At 43.8% G+C, this 27,006-nt stretch overlaps 1 protein-coding gene across 2 annotated transcripts in view; it reads left to right on the plus strand.

Moving 5' to 3' along the window:
* The window catches only part of LOC147722684 (cytidine monophosphate-N-acetylneuraminic acid hydroxylase-like), a 486,512-nt gene that overhangs the window by 448,871 nt on the left and 10,635 nt on the right, over positions 1 to 27,006 (plus strand). The window lies entirely within an intron of this gene.

The following is a 27,006-nucleotide window of genomic DNA, read 5'->3' on the forward strand; positions in this document are numbered from 1 at the left end:
TTTCATTTCTCCTCTTTTTTTCCTCTATCAATGCTTGCTGCATTCTACAGAAAGCATTGGAAGAGTAAATCACCTCGTTATTTTATTTTGTGAGGGAAGGTGCCTCTTCCTCCACACAAATAATCTCCCCATGAAGCAGGTATTCTTGCACCATGGTGCAAGGGTGCCTGCGCCGGTGCATGGCAGCAGTTTGTGTGCCAGCAAAGGGAAAGGTACAGAGATGTGACATGTTGCTGTAAATATGTTGCATCCCTGTGCCTCAAAACTAACGCAGTGTGGTGCAGCAAATTAAGTTGCTGCATTGCGTTAGTTTCTCATAAATAAGCCCCTGAGTGTACTGAGAGGTTAAAGTTAGATTCTAAATAGGCATGTCTCTATCTTCTTCTTAATGAACCACCGTTTGCCATTCGCTATGAGAGATGGCGATGGATTGTGCAAAGGCCCATTTCAGGATTGTAACAAAGATAGTCTGGCAGGTCGCACTTCCAGCTTTTCTTGGGTGTAATCTCCAAAGTTTAGGACAAATACAAACACAGAGGCATACTTGAAGATAAAAAAAATCTGCATTTATTTTTAAAATATTCAAAACACAGGCTAAATCAGGATCCTCCAATGTACGCATGAGATTTGAAAAATATAAGCAATTAATCATAATGTGGCCGCATTTTGTCGGTGCAAATTGGGCACCGCTAATGTGCGCTAGCAAGAGGTCCACACAGTTGCAAGAATATGCTTTGTGCACCCGAGAACTCGAAATAAGATGCAATTTGCACATAAATTCACAAATTATCAGATGCACAAAATACCAGTTTGCATAATCTGCACCTGTGATGGGTCTGGTAGCTTAGTGCACTAATGCATCCACTGTAGCAGTCTATGTTTTACCTCATGATCACAGGTTCAAATCCCGGCAGGTCCCTTCAGCCTTTCATTTTTCTGAGGTCAATAAAAAAAGTACAATTGAGTTAGGAAACAATAAATATCTGTTATTCAGTGCCAAGATACCCTTGGGTGAATGTGTGCTTTACAAATAAATGTTATGTTATATATTGCATAAGGATTTTTCTGCTACAAATCAAAAGTGAAAATACATACAAATAGCAGCCAAATTGCAATCTGGCTTTGGGCACATGCAGGAATGTATGTCCAAAAACAGAATTAACTGGCCAGCATGATTGAGTTCCAAATTTTTTCGTCCTCCCAGGCTTCCTCGTTGTGGTCTGTGATTATCCTATTTAGTTTGGAAGTGAATATGAACAACGGGGATGACAATTTTGAATTAAATGGTGTTCAATACGTATGCTTGTATGCTATAAGTGTAACTTCAAGAAAATAAGGAAAATTGATTAATCTTAAAATAAGGGGGGATGCAACTTTTTTTCATAAAGCAAAGTTTTGTGTAGCTCTTGATTTAATGGCCTATTTACAAGAATGTCATGGGGTGCAGCCCAGCAAGTCACCTTGTTGCGCTGCACTGCTTGACAGGGAAAGGGCAGGAATGAGCCCTATTTAAGGCAATATGGGTTACTGTTGCCTTTTCCCCTGTGCTGGCGCCCTTTTGGCGACCTAGCGCCAACGCAGGCACCCTTGAACCATGGTGCAAGGGTGCCTGTATTACATGCAGGATTTCTTCTATGCAGGAAAAGACACTTTCCAGCAGAAAAACAATCCTGAGAGATATACGTAACACACATAGAAGGAGGAAGTAACGAGGAGAAATAAATGTATTTCTCCTCGTTACGCCTCACCTGACAAGGTGTATCTTTTTGGTGCATTCCCAGGTCTACCTGTCTGGTAAATCTGGGAAGCTGTCAAAAACCATGGGAGTTGCATTGGAACACTCACACAATGCCCATGGAACGTCTTCCCAGGCAGAGTAAATCAACGCAGCAATCGGTGTTGCTTTACTCCAGATTTGTAGAACCACCAAAGGCCATGCAAAGTGGCCTTGAGTGGCTGCATAAATCACATGTAAGGTTTGCATCGCTCATCCACCATATTGAGTGGTGCAATAGAGACGCATACCCACTCATAAATAGACCGCTTAATCTATTCGCCCAAGGAAAGATTTTTCCAATTTTTCAGCATTCATTTCAACGTATAGCATGATAATTTTCACTGTAGTGAAACCCAGTCAAGCTGGAAAATGGATGCAAAAATTTAGCTACAGAACTTTTATAAGCACAAATGTTTTGCACAGGAAAACAACACCCTCATAATGAGAGTTGTTTGACTCTCAATGCTGTAACATTACATTCCAGTCCTGTGGTGTACAGTAAATCTGTATTTCGGTATTACCCTACAATTAAAACTTGAGGCCTTTGTTAGGGGAATTATCATGGAAATCTGTCTTTGCCATTTTTTTCCACAAACTAGTCCCAAATATATTTCCATAGATGTATTCTCCCAGCTTTTGTCTACCGAAAAGCATCATCAGTTAACCGCACAGGTGCATCAATACCACATACCTCGGATTACTGATTCAGATGGACACACTTGTCACAGCCCATTTGAGTATTTCTGTGATACTTATAATGAGCCCTAACTGTATTCTGTGACACACACCTTACGGAAAACTGGCTGGAGCTCTTCCACTAAGAAGGAGGAGCTTTGCCCCACTGTTCTCTGAGCAGCACAAAAAAGGAGAAATAACAAAAAAGGAGAAATAACACAATGTTATTAGCATTTGATTTTTCCGTACTGAGCCAGCTTTGGGACAGGCGGAGAGGGGCTGGGCTGTCGCACAACCAGCAGGGGGGCAGGGGAGTGGTTCCTACACCTAAGTGTGCATGACGGTTTGGCCAGCTGTCTTGGGCCGGCCAAACAGTCAATCAATCAATCAATCATAGACATTTATAGAGCGCTCTACTTACCCGGAGGGTCTCAAGGCGCTAGGGGGGGAGGGGGTGCTGCTACTACCCGAACAGCCAGGTCTTGAGCTTCTTCCTGAAGGCGAGGTGGTCTTGGGTCAGGCGCAGGTCGGTCGGGAGGGAGTTCCAGGTCTTGGCGGCCAGGTAGGAGAAGGACCTTCCTCCTGTTGTTGCTCTTCGGATGCGGGGGACGGCGGCGAGGGCGTGACTGGCTGATCGGAGGTGACGTTTGGGAGCGTAGAATTTGATGCGGTTGTTGAGGTAGCTCGGGCCTTGATCGTGAAGGGCTTTGTGTGCGTGGGTGAGGAGACGGAAGGTGATTCTCTTGTTGACCGGGAGCCAGTGCAGGTCTCTTAGGTGTCCGGAGATGTGGCTGTGTCGTGGGACGTCGAGGATGAGTCTGGCTGAGGCGTTCTGGATGCGTTGGAGTCTCTTCTGGAGCTTGGCGGTGGTTCCGGCGTAGAGGGCGTTGCCGTAGTCCAGTCGGCTGGTGACGAGTGCCTGGGTGACAGTCTTCCTGGTCTCGGTGGGGATCCACCGGAAGATCTTCCGTAGCATGCGCAGGATGTTGAAGCACGATGAGGAGACGGCGTTGACTTGCCTGGTCATGGAGAGGGAGGAGTCCAGGATGAAGCCCAGGTTGCGTGCGTGGTCTGTCGGTTTGGGTGCGGTTCCCAGGGCGGGGGGCCACCAGGAGTCGTCCCAGGCGGAGGGCGAGGATCCCAGGATGAGGACTTCCGTCTTGTCCGAGTTCAGCTTCAGGCGGCTGGTCAACATCCACTCGGCTACCTCTTTCATTCCTTCGTGAAGGTTGGCTCTGGCGGCGGGGTCGTTGGTCAGGGAGAGGATCAGCTGGGTATCGTCGGCGTAGGAGATGATGTTCAGGTTGTGTTGGCGTGCGATGGCCGCGAGGGGGCTCATGTAGACGTTGAAGAGGGTTGGGCTCAGCGAGGATCCTTGGGGTATGCCGCAGATGACTTCGGTGGCCTTTGATGTGTACGGTGGTAGGTGGACTCTCTGGGTCCTTCCGTCAAGGAACAGTCATGCCACTTTGCATGTTCTCCACCTGGCTGTATCTACAACCTGGGTGAAGAACGTGCACAGGCTCCCACTGTCTCTCTGAGCGCAGAACCAGGGTTGTCAGACCAATCACGAAGCTGCTGTCATGCTGGTGACAGCAACATTGTGATTGGCTAGGGGAGTCTGGGAGCCCGTATGCTTCCAGGAGTCGAAGAGGACGGACGAAGGAGAGGCGACAGCTGTACAAAGAGAGGTAAGTGGCTTTTTTTCATTCCACCCCGCCCCCCATATCCCTGCCACCCCCGTTCTGTATTAGCCGCCACTGTGGAAAAACATTTTATTAGTGTGAAATAGGGTAGATACTATATATCTGGATGCAAAAATGTGGTGAAGTGACAAAATTTGCAGCATTAGGAAGATTTCATATTTTTTAAATGCATTTTGTTTTGTTATGTAGATTTGTAGAGTGCACTATCACCCAGGAGGGTATCCTGGCACTGAGCAGGTGTGAGAGTAGTATTCTGCATTTTGCAGAAGTTCTCAAAAAATACATAGCAGCTCCAACCACTTACCCAATCTATAATAGTTGGTTTATGTATCAAAATCAGGATTGTGGATATTGACTGTGTCGATATGGTTGGGTCTTAACGTGGTCTTAGCTTAGTTGAGTGTATCAAAGCTTGCACACCAAATTTACTCTTTAAGGCAATAAATAAGAGGAGTTAAGAATGCAAACTTATTAAATAACTATACATCACAAAGAGTGATGCTTTATTCTATGAAGCTACGATGGATTTAACCCAGATCTCTTGACTGTGGGTGAATGTTTGATTCATTCAGCATTCTGTCCATCAATTGTTGCCTCAGCACTTTTTGCCCTAATTGGGACGGGTATGCCCAGATGTGAGTCCCTTGCATGCTGTGCCACTGGATTCAAGCTTGCCTGCCTGATATGTGGTGATTCCCTGAAACTGACCACCGGATGTTTGGTTCCACTCCTTGGAGGACCCGGATTGGCAGTTCGGGCTCGACTGTTCCCATGATCAGCAGGATCAAGACTGATTTGCATATAGCTGGGTCCAAACTAGGGGGGGTAGCAAGCAAAAGAATGAGGGATTTAACCCAGATCGCTTGACTGGGGGTGAATGTTTGATTCATTCAGCATTCCGTCCATCATTTGTTGCCGTATCCTATGACGCTACAGCATAAAAAATATAAATATTGCTGCCACCAGTGAGGACCTACACAGAGGGGTTAAGTGAATCTAAACCTTCAATACTACCTTGGTTGGGAGACCAATTGAGAGCACCTTCAATCTAGAGAAGAAGAAAGGAGCACTAGATCTACATACTGGGGTCTCGCTTCCTACCACAGTTACCTCAAATGAAGTAAAAAGGTGAAAATTGAAGAGAACTTGCTAGAAAAAGGGAAAAGTGGTATTGAAGAAACTGCAGCCCAGATGGTCATAAACTTTAATCCTTACTTGGCCATTTTTAACCACAGGTGTTTTAAACAGTTGGGGTTCTTTTTTCCTTCCCAATGTTTATGTTCTATTAAACATTATCTTCCATAATGTTGCATTCTATGTTAGATATCTGCTACTTATAGATATATTTGTTTATGCTCTACTGTGTCAATGATACTGAAAGGTAATACCAATAATAAAGAACTTGTTATATATAACACTTTGTATGGTTAATTTGCCATTTTAACTAATGTAAATTTCAGATGTTCCTATTAGCCAATTAAATGCTACACATTAAATAGTTTACATACATACAGTATATAATGCTGAATAAAAATGAATGAAACAATTAAACTGGCATCTACCACTCTTAAACAGCTATCTGCTACTTTCCTTCACCCCCTGCCATTAATGCACCTCAGTAGCATGATGGTGCATTACAAATAGGGGTGGGCGTAACTCGCGTAATTCCGTACAGTGCAATCATGCAACATTACACAAGGATTACAAGACATTATGTGGAATTATGCCAGAGGAGTAATTCTGCCTTCAGCACTATTTTCGTATTGCAAAAATGCCCCATTGTGGACAGAATGGATGCTAAGATACATTTTGTGCGATGAGCTAGCATTAAATGCAACAGATCATGAATAAAGAGCCCAAGTACCTGATTATGGTTGCTAAATGTTCATTCACTTCCGGCAATTTACTGCCAGGATTTAGCGTTCGTTTCTTAGCTTAAAATGCACCACGACAACCAAAATGGATGCACTGGTGCATTTTGCGCTAAGAAAATAATGCTAAATGTAACAGAACATAAACAGCAGTGCGAGGAGCCGCTCACACTTACTAAATGTGCTCTCGCAGTGGCATTTTGTCCTCCAAAATACTCTTGACCACGCAAAGGGGCATAATCACATTACTATTGGCAGCTCGCATCAAAGAGTAATGCAGAATTACAGAAATTACTCCAATTACTCTGCCGTAGTTCAAATTCCACCCAGGCCTAATTCCAAATCCATCGCAGCCTGACAGATAAACTTGATCACTTCTGTAAAATCATTTTTAGGAATTGTGTTGCATCAGTTTAACTAAGTCTTGCTGCAATAGTGTTGCTTTACCAATGATCAAAAGCATTATAAAACAAAAAACAGACTATTCCTGTAAGGAATGCAAGTTTTACTTGTAAAACCCCCAGGTTTTTCAGCATTGGACCTCAGACTGTAGATCTTTTCGATGGTCCCAAAATGGAGTAACACTTGTTTCAATGCGATGCATCAGTTAAGTTTGAGCTGCAATCTTCTGCTCAAACATTATCAGTTGTGTATAAGCGGATCTGAGAAGACTGCACACGTTGTGTTAACACACGTATACATATGAAGGCTAAGCCAGGGAGGCTGTTTTCTGACTTAACCTGGCATTGGGAAACACGTAGACCTATGACCAGTGGGGCCCATTTTTTAATTTTACCATGGATTCTTTAATACATTTCTATAAGAACATATTTCTCTGAGCCTGCCATTTGCGGATTTCACCCTTTAAGATGGCTAACAGGGAAGGGTTAATGACTGTGCTCAACAACTCTCAGATTACAGCCACCTGCGAATAATAGGCTAATTGAGGTAGATTAAGATTCTCCTGCTGGAGGCGAAAGAGTAGTGAATTCCCATGGTTGTTACCAGCAACTCTTTTTAGGCCTCACTGAGCCAGCACATGCGCTGCTCTGCGAAACATTTAGTTAGTTAGTGTGGGCCCGATTCACAGAATGAACTTAAGACTAAATCCAAAACGTACTACTATTTGGTATTCACAGAATGCCCTTACTACTTTCGGGATTCACAGAATGAACTTACTACTTTTGGTATTCAGAGTATAGATTTAAGACTACTAACTTTACGTCCGCACTCGGGCCAGAAATTCCAGCCCGGAGGCGGAGCTTCCAGCTTGAGGGCGGAGCTTATGGTCCGGAGGTGGCGCTTCCAGGCCGGAGGCGGGGCTTGCGGCGTGGAGGCGAAGCTTCCGGCCCAGAGTTGGAGATTTCAGCCATGGCTAAATACCCACCTCCGAGCCGGAAGCTCTGCCTCCAAGCCGGAAGCTCCGCCTCCAGCCCAGAAGCTACGCCTCCGGGCCGGAATTTCCGTCATGGCTCATAAAGCACAGCACTCTCCCATGTGCCTCACTCAGCACCTCCCCCACCACAGAGCGAGCGCATCGCTGCGATCACTTCGTACTCGCTACCACTTTCACTTTCACCGCCATGTGGCCGTTACTTTTACGGCTGCGCGGCCAATGCTTCTTATAAGTATGCATATGTGGAAGGGGACATCTGTTGCCTTTGGCAATGCTTGATATATATATATATATATATATATATATATATATATATATATATATATATATATATATATATATATATATATATATATATATATATATATATATATATATATATATATATATATATATATATATATATATATATATATATATATATATATATATATATATATATATTACCTACTGGCGATAGCCAGTAGGTATATATAGTTAGGATTTTTTTCCTATGGGACTTTTGAAAATTCTATGTCTAATAACTTTGGCGTTTGTGGACGGAATCGGCTGAAATTTTCAGGAAAATGGCACATTTTGTTTCTGAGCAGCTCCTGAAAATTTGGGGGGGGTTCGTCAAGGGGGGGCCGAGAAAAAAGGGGGGTCCCAAAACGCGTTTTTCCCATGTTAATTTCCATAGGGCGGTTGGACTCACTTTTAGCCCGAACGGCTGAATGGATTTCCACGAAACTTGGCAAAATTGTAGGGACTGTTAGCCCGATGTGCCTTTGCTAGGTCTCAATATATGTGCTTCAGTGGATTTTGAGAAATTAACGTTTAAATCAAGATATATATCTGTAACAGCGCTCCGGGCAGCTATCCGGTTAGCGAACCTTTCGCGTATCGGAACTTTGCAAAGCGAAGCTGATTGGCTCTCCGGTGTCTGTCAACATTCTAAACAGTCCGGTGCGGCCGCCATCTTGTCTCTCGGTAGGATCGAGAGACAAGAGGAGGCCAAAACAAAGGGGGAAATGAAGGAAAGGGGGCAAGGTAGACCCCTCCTGACCCCCTAGGATTGATGAGGGGGATATTATAGAGCCACGCCGGGCCCAAAAAAAAAAAAAAAAAAATCCGATTTTTTCGCCGTAGAGACGCGTCTTGGTTCGCGAACCGGGCAGCTAACCGGGCAGCTAACCGGGAAGCTAACCGTCAGTGTAACCCAAAAAAAATCAAAAAAAAAATCCGATGTTTTCGCCGTAGAGACGCGTCTTGGTTCGCGAACCAGGCAGCTAACCGGGCAGCTAACCGGGAAGCTAACCGGCAGTGTAACCCAAAAAAAAAAAAAAATCAGATTTTTTCGCCGTAGAGACGCGTCTTGGTACGCGAACCGGGCAGCTAACCGGGCAGCTAACCGGGAAGCTAACCGGCAGTGTAACGGGAGTCTGAGGAGTAGCTGATTGGCTGTCAATATTGTAAACAGTCCGGAGCGGCCGCCATCTTGTCTCTCGGTAGGATCGAGAGACAAGAGGAGGCCAAAACAAAGGGGGAAATGAAGGAAAGAGGGCAAGGTAGACCCCTTCTGACCCCCTAGGATTTATGAGGGGGATATTATAAAGCCACGTGGGGCCAAAAAAAAACAAACAAAAAAATCCGATTTTTTCGCCGTAGAGACGCGTCTTGGTACGCGAACTGGGCAGCTAACCGGGCAGCTACCGGGAAGCTAATCGGCAGTGTAACGGGAGTCTGAGGAGAAGCTGATTGGCTGTTATCATTGTAAACAGTCTGGTAGCCGCCATCTTGTCTCTCTGTGGGATCGAGAGACAAGAGGTGGAAAAAAAAAAGGTGTAAATGAATGAAAGGGTTAAGGCAGACCCCTCCTGAACCCCTAGGATTGATGAGGGGGCTATTAAAGTTCCCTGGGGGGTGAAAAAAAAAATTTGCGATTTTCGCGGTAAAGGTGCTTCCTGGTACGTTAACCGGGCAGCTAACCGGCAGCGTAACGGGAGTCCGACATATTGTGTTTTTTGAACGTTTGTGATATGTGCACGTGTGGATTTTGTCTAATTAAGGTTAAAAAAATATATATATATCTTTAAGCGTGTTCTGGCGCGCTTACGTTTTGGGTTTGGTTTGCGCTGCAGAGACGATACGTCACGGTTATGCGATGCATCATGAGGCGTCTCACGGGCTACGTGATACATCACTTAATAAAGAATATATTTTACAGCTATAGATATTAGCTTTTAAAAAACCAATGAAATTCACAGAAAAAACCATAGGTTATAGACCATATATAGTTAGGAATTTGCATTTACAAAACCTTGAAAATTCACTGAAAAAACCATAGGTTATAGACCATATATAGTTAGGGATTAGCATTTAAAAAACCTTATTTTATTTGCACAAAACCATTGAAATTCCATATATAGTTAGTTGCACTAACTATATATCGCGGACCCGCAATCCACTGCTAATGATGTCACATATTACATCATTCATGACATGGTCAGTGACATCACTGATGACATCACTGATGACATCTCAAATGACATCACTGATGACATCACTGATGACAACACCCAGTGACTGTATGTTTCTGTAAAGTTAAAATATGTCTTACATATTGAAGAATGAGTGGATGTATAAGTGTCTGGATGAAGGATTTAGTAGGTGCATGACTGACTGTATGAGAGAATGATTAAATGTGTCTCACTGAGTGCATGGGTTAGTGATTAAAGTGTCTTAATTTGGCAATCAATATTTATGTTCTTCTGTAAACTGCTGCATGTTTAAATCAGTAGCTATATCAGTAACTATATGGGTTATTGAATGGTTGCCCAAGTATTTGTATGGGAGACTGAGTGTGTGTGTGGGTGGCTGGGAGGTGTATATCTCTGTGCATAGATGTGTGAGCGGTTGATTCCCTAGGTGTATGGGTTCAAAAGTGCATGTAGAAACAGCTGTATGGACAGTTGACTGTGTGCATGAGTATATTGGTGAGTGAATGGATATCTCAGTTCTACATGTCAAAGTAAGTACATATGTAAAACACACTCCATGTGAGAGTTGACATATATAAATAACTGAACATAAGAGTCAGTGAATGTGAGAGTGGCTGTATGAATCATTGTGAACTTGTATCAAGGATTGTATAAGAGAGTAAATATGTGTTAGTATATGTTTGAATAAGTAAGGTGTGTATAACTGTATAGTTAAGGAAATGGAGATGTGATTGATTCTTTGCATGACTGAATAGGTGTGTGAGTAACTCCATGGATGTGTGACAGTCTGTGAGTGCCTGTTTACACTGAGTGTATCAAAGGTTATATTAGAGTCTGAAGATGTATTATCACATAAATGATATCATCAGTGATGTAATCAGTAATGTCAAATGAGATGTCAGTGATGTCATCAGTGATGTCATTTGAGATGTCATCAGTGATGTCATCAGTGATGTCATTTGAGATGTCATCAGTGATGTCATCAGTGATGTCACTGACCATGTCATGAATGATGTAATATGTGACATCATTAGCAGTGGATTGCGGGTCCGCGATATATAGTTAGTGCAACTAACTATATATGGAATTTCAATGGTTTTGTGCAAATAAAATAAGGTTTTTTAAATGCTAATCCCTAACTATATATGGTCTATAACCTATGGTTTTTTCAGTGAATTTTCAAGGTTTTGTAAATGCAAATTCCTAACTATATATGGTCTATAACCTATGGTTTTTTCTGTGAATATATATATATATATATATATATATATATATATATATATATATATATATATATATATATATATATATATATATATATATATATATATATATATATATATATAGTTGCCTAACCTTACGCTTTCCACAACCGGTAGAACTTGTACCACTTTTGCGAACATCAAAGGAATCATTGCTCGTTCTCTTGAGGTCTAGAAATGTGTGAAAGGGACCCGTCTTCACCAAAGTCTTGGCACCGATGATGTAATTTACCAGCTGAAAGCTGCCATGGGGCCTTGATCTTGTTAGCGCGAGTTCTGTGAGCAGACGGCATGTTACACCCCCCAATCCCTCCTGCCCATGCTGGAGGCTGTTCACACCTTTCCTTAGGCCACTCTCATAGAGAGTTCACACTGGCCACACCCTCCAGCATTTCGCAATTTTGCGATTCACGAAAAAATCACAAAATCTGCTGGCAAGCGCGATGGCCGCGATATTTACCAAATCGGCCGCAAAAAAAGGTCTCCTGGCAGGCATAAAAAATGAACCCATTTTATTGACTGTACAACGCTTAGGACACCACGTGAACGGCGCTGTACAGCCGTAATAGTTGCCTGCTTCCTCAATCACAATATTTATGAAAGCGGAGCGAGAAAAGGAAAGTGTTGTTTCTCTGCGCTCCAGCTTGCAGGCTTGATTGCTGTCCTGTAATCGCAGGAAATAATGTCAAAAATTAGGATTGCAGCATGGGGACGGATGGGGCGGGCAGAGAAGGAACTGTCTTTTCCTTCTTGCCCAGAGCATACAAAGTCAGTTTCCACTTTTGCTCTGCCGCTGTAAAGGAAAGATTGAAGTGTAGTGCGGGAGAGTGCTTTTAGGGTATATTCAACAAATAACGAACCTTCCCGAAAACAAAGCTACAGCTTTGGGATTCATTCAAGTACTTGATCGGCCACTGGGTGTTCGGATTGATTCTAAAATGCATATTTCAGACCACTTTAGGTCTGGCGATTTCGTAATGAGAATTTCGCAATACATTTAAAAACAGGTGACTGCAGGTTCTTATTCTACCACAAATTAATTAAACTGAAGGGTCTACACGTCTGGAAGTGAAGAGGCTGAATTTCCTCACAATAACATGACCTTCAGTTTCATACATAACTTCAGAGCTAACCATCCATACCCCATAAAAAGACGCTTTACACAAGGAAATGTCAAAAGTGGCAAATGTGCAATAGAGCTAACAAAGTTTACATATCATGAAAAATTGCCACTAGTCTAAAAATAAATATACAACAAAACATTTCTATCAACATTCATCAATTTCATATCCAAAGCCCTGTGAAAACTAACAACCTTGTCTTTCTCCGAAACTTTAACCCAAGGCATGACATCTCATTAGGTATAACTAAATACCCAATCGGGCCCATTGGCACACCAATAACATTATCCTTCAACATAATGACAGTGGTCAAAAGTAACTGGAATGCACACCCCTTCCTTAGACAGATACCTGCCTTTAACGAATCACAAGATTTCCACAATGGACAATGATACACATTGTTAAGATTACCAAAATTATCCTCGAGCCCAAAATGACCCTTGAAATCCACACTGGATTGGTGTTCTGCCCAGCACTCAGCTACTACCCACTACTCCACGCATCTTACTTCTCATAAAACAACAAACTGTCTCACCAGCAAAACCCACTAACTCAAAGACGAAAAGTCGTACTCAGGTGCATCTTCCATATCATCACTCAGAGAACAAAATAGCAAAATTGGGAATTACCAGCATAGCTGAACTAGACTATCTACATCGACAGCCATTGATAAGTGTGACACACACACACTGCATTGCTCGTTTACACTATACCTTCACCTACATACTACCAACACTCACTTTTCGCTAACACCTGCATAAACCCTCTCCAACACTCATTTTAATTTACTTAATTTACTTTACTCCCCAACACTCACGTAGATCAACCACTTAGAAGTGCTGGTACTCTCCAATTAAAGGTATTGCATTTCTCTTGAGAAATGCTTTTACTCTCTCTCGCAAACTAAAAAAGTGCTGATGCTCCGTACCGGAAAGTACCAGCTCATTTAAAGCACTGTTCCAAAGTGCAGCTGCAGGAATTAAAGATTTAAAATATGAAAAATAACTAAATAAAGCCAGACAGAGTGGTAGCAAAGTGGCCAGATTGATTTTATTCACACCCAAACTAATTTGCGCCACTCTACAGAGTTTGCCAGTGAAGCGCTACCTTTTTGTTCTTGTCTTTCTTTGGATAGCATTGTTTTCCCCCGAGCAGGGAACTAGTGCACCAATCCTGGAGGTACTGCAACACATGGATTGGAAAACAAAATGTGTACTGTGGCTCAGTGTTCAGGGAAGTGGTCTTTGTACCATACTGCTTACGTTTTGTACGGATATATGCAATGGTTCGATTTCGTGCCCCGTAGTCATGTCCTTAACTTTTCGGGCAACAGCACTCACTGATTTCTGAATAGTGAGTGTAAAAGCGTTAAAGTAACCATGTTGTTCCTGCTTACATTTCACATGCTTTACCTAATTTTGCGTTCCCTATGAGTGTTTACTTTTTCCAGGATGTTGTTACTTTTTTTTTTAGGCAGCATATTGCTCTTGTCGAGTGCGTAATTTAAATTGAGCCGCATCCAGGTGTTTATAGCAGGCACAATTGGGTTGTAGTTGACGGCAGTGCGAGTTTCTCTCAGTGAGGCAGTATGGTGTTTAGTGGGGGGGATGTGACACCATGGTCAGAGCTGCCAAATTTGGAACTGGGGAACCTGGTTCTGAAGGATGATTATTGCGATATGTCTGTCCTGTCAGCACTACCCATAACAGGGAGTCAGTGCACGCGATACAAGAGAAGGCTGTTTGACTGTACCCAGGGAGCGAAGGGGGGCTGTGTGACTGCACCCAGGGAGCGAAGGGAGCTGCATGACTGCAACCGAGGGAGCAAAGGGAGCTGCATGACTGAAACCAGGGAGTGAAGGGAGCTGCATGACTGAAACCAGAGAGTGAAGGGAGCTGCGTGACTGAAACCAGAGTGAAGGGAGCTGCGTGACTGAAACCAGGGAGTGGTGAAAGTGGTGCCCCGCCAGGGGTGCATACATGGGTGCTAGAACATCCCAGGAAGAAATACGTACCGGTCCCACGAGGTTAGTAGATTGGAGCTGTGCATCCGTAGAGCTGCAGAAACTTTAAATATGCCTATTTCAAAGTGGAATACTTTGCTAAAACAGGTTCCATCGATTTAGCGCTGAAAAGGAATGATTACTAGTAAAATCAAGTGCCACAATAATGCCGCAAAATTTTCATTTTTGTGCCGCTAAATTTCAATTTTTGTGCCGCAAAATTAGCAAATCTATGCCGCAATATCCCGGGGGGTCTGACTGGCATCTGTGGGCTAGGAGAGACAGCCCGGCGGCGCACCCCACTGAGAGACCAGCAGGTACGTGAGTGAGATGCATGTCAGTCATCGGTCTGCCATGTGACCGCCATTCCCAAACCTTCTCGCCCTGACGGGCGATCTTAGAAACAATTTGCAAGTGTGCCTGCCCTTCCAAGAGCCTCCCATTCAGCAAGACATCCTGTTGCCAGATTTAATACATTCAGCTTCAGTTTTTTGATTGAACAGTTAAGATGAAATTGTTCCACAGAAGCTGAAAGCTTTGAATTTTGCATATAACCTAATGCACATGGCTATTATTTACGTAGTCGTTGGTCAGCCTTAAATTCTGCCACATGGCTCTGGGGACCCCTTTACGATTAAAAGACAAGCACTAACTCACTAAAGGAAAGCAGCTAAAAACTCTGTTTATATTCTAAATAATTCAATAACAACACATATGTGCCTTTGCCACCTGCACAGAGGTCAGTGTTTGACAAAGACCATGTTTTTCCCCTTTGACCTCCTGAAAAGGATTTTCGTAAATGTCGGTGAGCTTAAGGGTCCCTCTAGCAGTGTCACCAGCAGAGCAAGCGTCCTCCACACAGGATGTGTGTATGCGGCAGGAGGTGTGCACGCTCTGGAAGCTGACTGCATCCATGCACAAAGAGCAGCTGCTGTACTGAGGGCACCATTCCAAGCTTCCACCACGTGCAAAGAACAGCAACTAGTTTAGAGTGCTCTACATGAGTGCCCATGGTGCTTAGAGCACCATTGCAAGCTTCCACCCCGTGCAAAGAGCAGGAACAACAAGCATTTGCATAGCCAATAGGTCTCGCCTTTGGGACCATATAAGTGTTTAGCCATGCAACATGTTGCACCAAGGATATTGTGCTGGATAACTAAACACTTATAAGGTCCCAAAGGCGGGTCTTATTGGCTATGCCAATGCTAATTTAAGTAGGGTATTGGAAGGATCACAGTCTTAACAGTGGAGAGAGAGTAGACATCTACCTCGTCTGCTCAGAAGTGGGTGCCTTTGAAGTTTTGATGACAAGAGGACAGGCCTTCATTGGGAGAGGGACAGTTCCAGGTCCAGAGAAATAGAAGTATTTTTCTAAGTGCTGAAGTTCAAGTCCACCGCACCTCTTTAAGTCAGCCTTTGCCTGCCCTGCCTTGCTACTTGAGTCATTTGCTAAAAGAGCACTTGGTCCTCAGTTTGAGAATATGTGGTACAGAGGCTAAAGGGCATCACAGGTCAGCGTCGGATTGGCAGGGCGGTCAATTAGCCATTGCCGAGGGGACCTGAGGCAAAGGACAGCTGGTGGGCCACGTTTTTCAGCTGTTGATAAAACCAAATTTTCCTGGGCCAGCTTGGCCACTGGCGCTTGACCTTAAAGGCTGCTGCAGCCTTAGAGGTAAGATTGGAGCTCATTGTAACCAAGTACAGAGTACTTTGTCTTGTGTGTTAGGACAGTGGGCCAAACTGGGCAGGCACTGCATGTGGTGGGTCTACTTGAGCAGGCACTGCATGTGGTGGGCCTTCTCCTGTCCTAAGTCTCTCAGCGTGACAATGAGGCCACTGGGAGTGGCTTTACTCCTTTTGCGTGTCACAGCCAGCAATAATATTACCTGGCGTTGGAGTGAAAGGAGGCTGTGCAGGGAGACAGGTTAAGTGGGAAGGCCATCTAAAAAGCTCTACCTTTGTCTTCAGCAGCAGACAGATGAGCCACAGGTGCCTGCTGACACCTTGTCATCTTAAAAACTGGGATGAGACTCCGGTTCACCACTGAACAAAAATAGAAAATAACGCAAACAACCATAATGAGCAAAAAGAAAAGAAAATGTTTTGAACATTACTGTGTAAATGTTCATTTGGGACCATCATGACAAAGGGAAGGGAGAATAGACATAGCAGGACAGTAACACAATGGATTGAGAGGCTTACCGCTGGTGGCACCCAGTGGAACAATCATTTTTGTCGCCATCATCTCATCTCCAGTCATAGGTTATTTACTAAACACAGCACCCCCTTGAGATCAGCGCCTCCCTCCACAGGTCAGCGCCCAGTGCGCGGCCGCACCAGTCGCACCGCCAAAAAGCGGGCCCTGGGAGGAGGTGAGCCCCAGAGAGCGTCAGAGGAGGACGTGTGAACGCCGCCAGCTCGCCAGAGTATGTGTGCTCGCGCATGTGCAGATTAGCGGAAAGTGACCTGTTACACAGCGACATTGATCAGCTTATACCGCCTGATTCATGAAGCAAAATTGCACTCGCAAAGGGCAAGATTCTCAGAATCTTGCCTTTTGCGAGTGCAATTTTGGCATTTGGGATTCACAATCCCAAATGCTAAAATCGCTAATGAGGAATTAGCAAATATGCGAGGATTAGCATTTAAGGAATCTCTATTAGAGATTCCTTAAATGCTATTCATGACACTTGCAAAAATTGCGATTTAGCAAAATTGGACCGCTATTTACCGAGAGGTCAGACCTCTCGGTAAATAGCAAAAACATAGAAAAATGCTTTTAAAAGCATTTTTCTAAGTTGCATGTTGCACACACACATGTCCTTTGGACATGTGTGTGCGCAACACCTGTTCAAATGTGCATTTTAGGGGTGCTACAGGGTGTCCTTTGGACACCCCTGGCACCCTTAAAATCGCTATCTGATTTGCGAGTAGCAAATTGCTACTCGCAAATAAGGGATACTCCCCATTCATTCCTATGGGCCTTTTGGCCCATAGGAATGAATGGGGAGAAATTCCTTTTTTTGCGAGTAGCAAATTGCTACTCGCAAATAGAGAACATGTAGGAATCGCTATTGATTTAGCAATTCCTACATGAATGCCGTTTTGCGTGTCCTCAATAGCGAGTCGCTATGATTCGCTATTAGGGCCACGCAAAACGGCCCGTACATGAATCAGGCTGATAGTGCATCAAAAACTATTGCGGTAAATATGTCCAGAGAGAGCAAAATGCAATCAACTAAAGACTTCGGGAGAACAAAGGGAAACAATACGAGTTAGGAGTTACGTAATTCAATATGAATTAAAAAATAAATTAAAACTTTAAAAATGGAAGGGCGGTAAGACATCCCCCTTTCAGTAAATTAATTTAAAAAAAAATTATGAAGAACGATAAGGCTAAAATGGATTAAACAAAACAATTATAAAAGGGGTAAAGAACAAAAGGGCTATTTGATGGAAGAAGCGATTGGAAGTATTCCCCTTTTACTAAATTAATACAAATAAATTATGATAAAGGTATAGCTATACAGGATTTAAAAATAAAAAATCTAAGACGGGGTTAAGTAGAAAAGGGTAATGTGAATGAGGAAGTGATCGGAAGCATTCCGTTGTACAATAATGATACAACATATAACATTTTATTAATCCTATCAAAATAAATACATTTAGAACGACGCATGTCATAAAATGGTGCAACACTACCATCTGTAGACTAAAAATGGAAATGGAATTTAAGAAATGAGACACAGAATTCTTAATTAAAAAGCAACAATATTAAAGAAAAAAAGAAATAATGAATATAATAGGTTCCGAAGCTAATGATATCCGGATGAATCGTCCAAGAATAACATCAAAGTGAATATTGACCACAATGTAGTTAATTGCAATCTATGGGAGAATAATACTATCGCGCATGGGAGAGATTAAATGGCATGCGGTGGAAATGTGAGCACATTATGTCATTCACTGACATACATAGATGAATGAGCACAGAACGGCATTGAATGTCATATGTTTGGTTTCCTTTGCACATGGCTGCTTTTGGTTGTCTTTTGAAGGATTGGTCACATGGGGAAATATATTGACAGGTATTAATTTATTGAAAATTAAATGATTGCATTTGGGGGCAAAATTAATGTATTTATTGAAGGTGGCAAGCTGACACTTTGCTATTAAATTAAGAAAATGTAATTGATTATAAAAGTGAAGTATTTTCGGAAACTGACATCTACTGTTGGGGTAAGAATGCTATATTTTCTATATTTAAAAAGTAGCATTTTGGGTACAAAATGTATTCTCAGACATTTAGGAGCTGATGTTTATGCCAATATTAGCACAAGTTGGTTTACTAAAAATGATAACTTGACAAGCATATGAATATATTTCATATTGCCATTTAAGTGATAATATATGCTTATTTGTGATTGTTGGTGTAGGAAAGTGCCCTTTTTGTGTGGTCATCCCCACACACAATTTTGCTCCACTGCTGATGACAATTACTCTGAATGTGCACCGGAGGCTGCTGTCCAGATCCTGTTGCCAGTGTTCTATCCCCAAAACTGTTATGTTTTAATTGGCATTCCCAGTTGGCAAGGACTTATCCCTCTTATAAGTCGTCTACGGGGGAGTCCAGCGATGGATGGCTTGCATGGATCATCCAACGATTTCCTACCCAGAATTTCCTGCAAACCTAAAATTTTGCTGAAAAAACGTTTCCATATATTTATCTGTACAATGACAGTGCCAACACAAATGTCCTACCCCACTGTGTTCCCCTCACTGTCCCGAGTAAAATGATACCTCGTCATTAAGACACCTCGCAACATGCCCACTAATAGATCTGCAGAATGAAGGTAAGCAATGCCCATGCTGCCCTCTTAAATTCGACTTTGCCACAATTAACAACATAAATAAGAACATAGAGAATATCAAAAGATACACTATCAAGGCAGGGCTAATAAACGCCAGATCAATGATAAAGCATAACACCCACATCGCATATTTGATCGATAACCAAAAAATTGATCTATTGTTTGTAACAGAAACATGGGCGGACGAAGCATCGGACGCCGACCTCTCACTAGCAATACCCGAAAAATACTCAATCTACAGAGTAGACAGAAAAATGAAACGGGGAGGAGGGTTAGCGATTATAGCGAAAGAAAGCCTCAGAATCAAGAGCTCCGAAAAAGGTAGCCACCCTGACTGTGAAACCATGACATTTCAAATCATGGTTACAAACAAGTATACATTCAATGGGATACTTATTTATAGACCACCTAATGCAAAAAAACCACTCATTGATATACTAAGCCCCTTCCTTGAATCATGTGTAATGAACCAGGACTACACAATACTGGGAGACTTCAATCTACACTTGGAGAAAACCACAGACCCCCGAATCAACACCTTCATAGAGACAATGGGTAATTTTGATCTAGACCAGAAAGTTCTCTCAGAAACACATGTAGCAGGACATACACTTGATGGTATCTTTACATCATGCCAAAAACTAACAAAGGTAGAAGTCCATCCAATCGCATGGACAGATCATAAACTAGTATCATTCCAATTAGAGACTATAGAGGACCTGGGAAAACCAACTGAAACTTCCAAGGGAGTCACCTATCCGGATTGGTCGAAAATAGACACTCAAATGTTAGTAGAGGTAATGAACTCCTCATCTCCAATGCTAGAAAGCGACAGCAATATAGCTTGCAAGCAATTCAATGACTGGCTAAAAACAGCCACTCAGAGTTCCGTACCACAAAAAAGAGCTACCTTTAAAAGGAAGTCACCCTCACAACCCTGGTACTCGGAAGCCTTAAGAGCACAAAAACAGACCTGCAGAAGAGCTGAGAAAAAATGGAGTTCGCATTATGACCCCAAATTAAAGACAGACTATAAAAACGAACTGGCCACATATAAAAATATGATAGTCGCAGAAAAAAGCAAATTCTTTGTAAACAAAATAAATGATTCCAAGAACTCGAGCAAAGACCTGTTCACAGTAGTCAAAAAACTTGCCAAAATTGAAAACAACAATCCAGTAGATATATCATCGGATTTCTGTAACATCTTAGGCCACTTCTTCGTAAATAAAGTATCATCAGTGTATGAACTCTTTAAAAACAATCAGAATGACCATTCAAATCAAAACCCCATAAACAATACAAAACTAGACAATCAATCCAGCGGCACCCCATCCTTTAACTGGTCACTACCCACAGTGGAACAAATTACTAAGGAAGTTATGACAACCAACTCAGGCAGTCCTTTAGACCCATGTCCACCGAAAATATTTCAAATATGTCCTGAACAAATAGGACAGACACTTCAAAAACTGTTTGAAGTAATTTTAAACACCAGCATATTTCCAAACGACTGGAAAACCATCTCAATTAGGCCACTACTGAAAAAACCCCATCTAGACAACGAGGTCCCCAGTAATTACAGGCCTATAGCCAGGATTCCTTTTGCTGCAAAAGTGCTGGAAAAACTACTAAACAAACAGTTCTCACGATACCTACTGGACAACGATTGGCTTGATCACTCTCAATTTGGATTCTGGGAAGGACACGGAACGGAATCAGCCCTCCTCACGGCCACCGAGGAACTTAGAAGTATACTGGACAGAGGAGAAAAGGCCGCCTTGGTGCTATTGGATCTCTCGGCGGCCTTTGATACGGTCAGCCACGAGATACTAATAAAACGCATTAGGGAAACAGGAGCCAGTGACCACGTGTGCAACCTCATTGCATCCTACCTCCATGAAAGAAATTTCACAGTTGAAATAGGAGAAGCAAAATCAGACTCCTTTAAAGTACCATGCGGCGTTCCACAGGGCTCGTCATTAAGCCCAACACTTTTTAATTTATATGTGGCCCCCCTTGCCGAATTAATAAGAGAAAATGGATTTACACCAATATCCTACGCTGACGATACCCAAATCGTCATTTCTATAGGCAAAGACAGTAAAGTAACAGCTAAGAATTTCCAACTATGCATGCTAAAAGTTAGCCAATGGATGCAACAAAATTGCCTCAAACTCAACGGAGAAAAGAGTGAGGTAATGTTTCTAGGAGGTAGCGCCGATATCTGGTCCCCAGACTGGTGGTCCCCTGAACTGGGAACAAGACCAGAACCCTCAGAGAAAGCTAAAAACTTGGGAGTCATGATAGACACCAAACTAACATACGAAGCCCAAGTAAACAAACTGGCATCGTCTTTCTGGCTGATACTAAAAATGATCAGAAAAATACTCCCATACCTGCCTCAAGACACACGCAGAACTGTAGTGACAGCCCTAGCACTGTCTCGACTGGACTACGGTAATGCACTGTATGCCGGAGCTAGAATAAAAATCATGGAAAAAATGCAGCGACTCCAGAATGCAGCGGCACGACTGATACTGGAAATCCCAAAGTTTCAGCCTATCAGTCATAAACTAGAGACACTCCACTGGCTACCTGTAGCCAAAAGAGTCAAGTTTAAATCACTGTGCATGACCTACAAGGCACTGCAGGGCAAAGGCCCTCTTTTCCTGAAAACCCACCTAAAGCACTACGAACCATCAAGGCCTCTCAGATCAGGTGGAAAAAAACTGATAGCGATACCCAAGTTCAAACGATCAAATTGGGGAGGAAGAAGCTTCCTCGTGCATGCAGCACGGACATGGAACGCACTACCACTTGACATAAAAAACAGCCCAACCCTGGAGATTTTCAGAAAGAGAATTAAGACCTGGCTATTCACCGCATAAATTTCACTAACTCCACACTTGCCCCAGAATCTGGACAATCCATAGCGCCAAGACACCTTCGGGCATTCGTGCGCTTTAGAAATGCACAAATCAAATCAAATCAAATCAAATCATACCTCACTTGTGTGGGTGAGGCAAGGGCCTGTGACTGGCAAGGGCCAAAAACATAGGGATTAAGGGTATAGCACCCAGAATTCTAAGCGCTACATTAAAAAAAAATATGTTTTCAGCCAATTCTGCATTGGACACCCACACAAGTGAGGTATAATTTTACATAGGAGAATGAGGGGAACGCTGTGGAGTAAGACATTTTGCCGGCACGGTGATTCCACACAAAAATATGTGGAACATGTGTTTTTGTTTCAGCTAAATTTGAGGTTTGCAAGGGGTTCTGGTAGGAAAACTTTGGAGGATCCACGCAAGTCGTATGTCCTGGACTCCCCCGGGTGTCTAGTTTTAAAAAATCTGTTGGTTTGGTAGTTTCCCAGATGGCCGCCAAGCCTGGGGCAAAAAACGCCGGTGACCCCCCATGCAAAATAAAGGGCCTCATTTACGAGAAGTGGTGCATCGCTGCGTGAAAGCAGCGATGTGCCACTTCTCAGTGCGCCCTGCATGCGGCACCAATGGTGCGTCATATTTACAATATGACGCATCATGTCGCAAGGAACGACAGATACAACAGAATAAATGACGTATCTGTCAGCGCAAAAAGTGTCGCATTGCTGGAGTTGAATCAGATACTGAGAGGGAATCAGAAGCCTGACACAACTCCAGAAATGTTCCTTTCACATGGGGCAAGCCCCAAGTGAAAGGGCATGCGTCACCCTTACGCCTGCCATGAGGCTGGTGTAACATTTTGACGCATTGGCCTCCTAGCAGTGGCGCAGCAAAATCTCATAGATTTCGCTGCGCCACTCCTACAACCCTTTCTTGCAGGGGAACGCCCACCTGCATACATTATATCTGGAGCAGGTATAATGTAGCACAGGGGTTTACAAAGTGACGCATCTACCTAGATGCATCACTTCATAAATATGGCGCAACATGGTGCATTTTTTTTGCCACTGATGTGTCACAAAAAGTGACGCACTGGTGGCGCAAAAGTGATGCAGGGGCTCATAAATAAGCCCCCAGTTTGCTTTGTGATAGGTAATTTTGATGTCTCCTCAATAGGTTTTGGGCCCTTGTCTGTCGCGGGTACTTGACACACCCATGCGCGTGAGTTACCATTTTTATCAGGAGACCTGGGGGAACGCTGGGTGGTAGGAAATTTGTGGATCCATGCAGATTCCAGGACTGTCCCACACATAATTTGAGAATTTTTTTATTTTTTCAGCTAAATTTGAGGTTTACATGGGATTTTGGGTAAGAAAACGTTGGGGGGTTCACACAAGCCATACCTTGTTGGACTCCCTCGGGTATTTAGTTTTCAGATGTCTGGATTTGGTAGGGTTTCCCAGGATGGCCGCCGAGCCCGGGGCCAAACACCCAGGTGACCCCCCCTTGCAAAACCAGGTTGTTTTGTGATAGGTCATTTTGATGTCTTCTCAATACGTTTTGGACCCTTGCCTGTCACGTACTTGACTCTCCCACGTGAGTGAGGTACCATTTTTATTTGAAGACCTGTGGAAAAGCTGGGTGGTAGGAAATTTATGGATCCATGCAGGTTCCAGAACTGTCCCGCACAGAAATTTGAAAAAAAAATTGTTTTTTTTAGCTAAGTTTGAGGTTTGCAGGGGATTCTGGGTAGGAAAACATTGGGGGGTCCACGCAAGCCATACCTCGCTTGACTCACCCAGGAGTCTAGTTTTCAGAAATATGTGGGTTTGGTAGGTGTTAGAAATGGAATTTCTGGTTGGCTAAGGCTTGCACCAAAGCCAGGCAGAGACCACCACTCTAATCAGGGTAAGCGGGAAACACACACTGATGATAATCCCTGCTCACCCCCTTGGTAGCTTGGCACGAGCAGACAGGCTTATCCCCAGGGCAATGTGTAAAGTATTTGTACTAACATGCATGTAACCCAGTGAAGCCCCACAAATTGACACCACACAGGTTGTTTATAAAAATATAAATATCTTTATCTAATTTAGGCCAGATCAAAACGACTTCTCCAACATACCTAAATACTCTTTCTTTAGAATGTTTCTTGAAAAATGTTCACATGGGTTTCCTTAGAACAACAAACTAGTAGGTTTCTGTTGTCAAAAGCAAAGCACTGGTCTCTTCAGCCCTTGCACAGTTCTGTTATCATCTGCGCTACAGTTCTGTAAGTAGGTGCGACCAGTGTAGAATTATCTGCTCACGCCCCTGAGGCACAGAACAACAATTCCTCCCCTGGGTTTGGGCCCCCTGATTATCCTGCCGGCTGACTCTGCGATCAGCGCGGCCACCCTATGTCGCTGAAGACTTTCCGGGGGGACTCAGTGAATGCGCAGCCGTCCTCGTACTGCAACTAGCCTTCATGCCAGTCCGGGCAGAAATCAGGGAAAAGAAAGGCCTCCGAGTTTTTTACCAAATACCTCGTTGCACGTCACACAGCTTCCTTTTGGCGGCTTCAGGGAAGTGCGGGGAGGTGCCTTGCACTACCTCCTATCATAGCGGGGCTCTCGCATCGAGCCTCCCAGCTTAGGGGCGCCTCATCCAATAGCAGCGCAGCACTCACGTCGAGCCACCAGGCTCAGGGAAATGTGAAAAGCAGCAAGTCTCCTAAGACCCCCAATGCTGCCGGGCGGAGGGTCACCTTTAATTCAGGCGCTGGAAACTGGAAGGCAATAAAAAAGTTTCTTACTCTCAAGAGGAGACCACATCAACTGCAGACACCGGGATGTCTCAGGGAGGTGTTCTGCTGGCAACTTCTTTGGCTCTTCCTTTTATACAGTTTTGACACAATGCATTAGTTTCATGAATATGGTTACACAGGCCCAACATTAATTCTCCTCCTGCTCAGGTCAAAACAGACAATGTTATCTCGTAGCTGGACCTTTCTTCAGGGTCTAAAACAAGTGAGACAGGCCAGATGTAAGAGTCAGTTCTGTTGATTAAAACAGGTCTCATTGTTGGTAAAGCAAAAACCGCTGTTTCTAGTGTAATAAATCATGTCTGCAAGGGTCATTTTAGTGTCTGGGACCGATTTAAGTAACTAGGTGCGGTGAGGGGACGATTGTCCAAAGGCTTGTCTGTAAACAGAGATGAAAGGAAAAATTAGTTAGGGGCAGCAAGTGGCACTAAGGTTTGTCGTGACAATAGGGTTTATAGCCCCCAGCACACATATCAGGTTTGGTCGGAGAGTCAGAAGGATGCTAGCAAGGACAGGGTGAAACAAAGGTGACCAACAGAGTACAAAATGGCTGTGATGTGTAAAATGGCTGCAGCTTACGTGCACATAGAAATACACACTAAGCAAGATGGCGCAGGCAGTGTTCACGACCGTCATTTTACCTTTAACAATATGCTGTGGTGAACATAAATGAACGCCGCTTATCTACACCTAAAGTTTATCGATTTTAACAGAAACACTCTCTTCCGCTGGGCAAATCCCAGCGCGGCAGAGAGATGCTGTCACAGGGACTCTGGCCTGTGGCGGTGAACTTAGGAACGCTGATTTCAGGGCCTGGGCCTGCGATGGCGGTGAATTAACCATGTAGCACTCTAGGACAAAGTAGGCTCCCCGCAGTGTTTCAGCTGCGCACCGGGTTGCACACCACATTGAAGGCATGGTCCTGGGTAGTTTAGTCTTGAGGCAAAGGAGACCTAACGGCAGGCCCTAGCTGTGGTTACGGCCTCGGGTAGTGCACGGGCACGCACTCTCGAGCGCCAGGGCAGCACTTCAGGTGATACACGGTGGGGTCACGGCAGGCCCCACGCTGAGCCCCGCTGTGTGCCGACAAGCACACCAAGTGATATACAACACGGACAGGCAGGGCAAAGTTCACGGGGCCACAGTCAGTGCACAGCAATACGCACTGGGCATTCACAAGTGGAAATCTTATGCAACTTTTGTATCCCTGAGTTGCAAACAGAAGGCCAGCTCTCCTCAGGCCCTTGGAGACTTTGTTTTTCTTTCAGTACACAGCACACAGCAAAGTCCTTATTGCAAGCTGGTGACACAGCACACAGCAAAGTCCCTTGTCCTCCCCCTTTTGTAGAACAGCAACTGCAGGTCAGCCCCAGAGCACACAGCAAGGGCAATCTTCCTCCTCAGTCTCTTTCGCTGATCTTCTTCGGCAGGGATTCCTCTTGACTACAGAAGTTGTCTAATTTACAGGGGTTTCAGGTCTTACTCTTATACCCCAAAAGTCTTTGTTCTTCATGTGTGAGGGGGTACAGGATCCAGTCCCAACCAGTTCTGGGTGCCCTCTGCCACGGCAGGTCTTCTTCCTTTGTGAGTGTTGGCCAGGGCTGTTAGACACATCGCAGGAGGTGGAGCCAGCATTGTGTACGGCAGGAACAGTTCTATTCAGGCCCAGGTGCAACTCCTCCCACCACTCTAAGTGTAGATAGGTATATTCAGCCTAGGGCTGTCCCCCCCAGCTTCCTGCAGCCACCCCAGCCCCTGTCACTCACAAACCAGACAGTCAATACACAACCACCAAAGGCACACAGAAAGGTTGAACAGGCAAATAGCCACTTTCTAAAAGTGCTATTTTCAAACACGGAATTTAAAAACCATCTTTCCTAAAAGATGTGTTATCAAATTCTGAGTCCAGGGATACCAGACTTCAGCTTCCCATCTTGCTCCTATTGGGAGATATGCAGGTACACATGGGACACCGCATTCCCCAATCTATCCTATGGGCAAGATGGCCTTTCAATAGTGAAAAATGAAATTGGCTGTATTTCACTATCAGGACATGTCACCCACACTAGTACATGTCCTACTTTTCACATACACTGCACCCTGCCCAGAGGGGTACCTTGGGCCTACTATAAGGGTGTCCAATGTGTAAGAAAA

Source organism: Lissotriton vulgaris, chromosome 4_1 (genome assembly GCF_964263255.1).
Source record: "Lissotriton vulgaris chromosome 4_1, aLisVul1.2, whole genome shotgun sequence".
Lineage (NCBI taxonomy): Eukaryota > Metazoa > Chordata > Amphibia > Caudata > Salamandridae > Lissotriton > Lissotriton vulgaris.